The following is a 1062-nucleotide window of genomic DNA, read 5'->3' as shown; positions in this document are numbered from 1 at the left end:
GAATCTTAATACTAATAAGATTTCAAATATATATGTTGATTCGTGTATCACTTTGATTTACTATGGGTCAGAGTTATATAGTAACTTGAGTACTCTGTATCTTGGGTGATAGCGGTCAATATATGATATTTGATTATCTGTATTAGTACCCGTATCCGGTATAGGATAATGACATCCCCTTAAGGAGCTCAATAAGGTTTATTGCGTTAAACCCTGCAGGTTGATTAAGTTCAAACGCAATTATAAGGTTTGAGTGGTACTGCTTAAGGATTACAAAGATATTAATTAATTTAAGCTGTCAGAGCTCTAATTAATTAATTAATGGATGTCGGATATTTTAAATACGGAGATTTAATAAGTCTAAATACAAGCCCCGACTCATCACCGGCAATAAAGGGGTAAGTCAATATTAGTTCTCTAGTGGAATGAACTAATATTTATAAATTAATTATGGTCTGGGCTGACCATGAAGAATTAATTTATTTGAGACCCATCTTTATTCCTTGTATCTAATCCCTGGACTGGCCCAAAGACTCCTGAGCCCAGGAAGCAGTATTTTTCGTCCACCACCTCCTTGTGCAGCCCTAGATTGTATTTTATTTTAAATATAAATACTGCTGTCTGCTCTCAGTATCAAGCTGTACAAAAAAATTAGGGTTTGAGAGAGCAGTAAAAGAGAGGGGGCGACACTAAGGGTGGCGGCTACTACTGCTTGGGAATTCTCATAGCTTGTTGTCCATCCAACGTTGAGAATTGAGCGGGATACAGTTCAGAAGATCTGAGCTGGAGTCAAATTTTCGCAGGAAATCAAGTTCTGGCAGTTTCGGAAGAACGGCCATAACTTCCTCCACAGAACTCCGATTCAGGCGAAACAGGTGGCCACGGAAATCTCTCTCGAAGATGAAAAAGTCGTATTTCTGGGAAAAATACGGTTTGAGGACGTTTGGGGCTTCAAACGAAGGCTTGAAGCTGACTGGTCTGTTCAGCTGCGAATTTGACGAATTCTTCTGAATTCTTCAGGTATTTCTGAACTCCAACGTGCAGCACTTAAATTCATAGGGG

The sequence above is a fragment of the Salvia miltiorrhiza genome, chromosome 7 (genome assembly GCF_028751815.1).
Source record: "Salvia miltiorrhiza cultivar Shanhuang (shh) chromosome 7, IMPLAD_Smil_shh, whole genome shotgun sequence".
Classification (NCBI taxonomy): domain Eukaryota; kingdom Viridiplantae; phylum Streptophyta; class Magnoliopsida; order Lamiales; family Lamiaceae; genus Salvia; species Salvia miltiorrhiza.
This window is presented reverse-complemented; position numbering follows the sequence as displayed.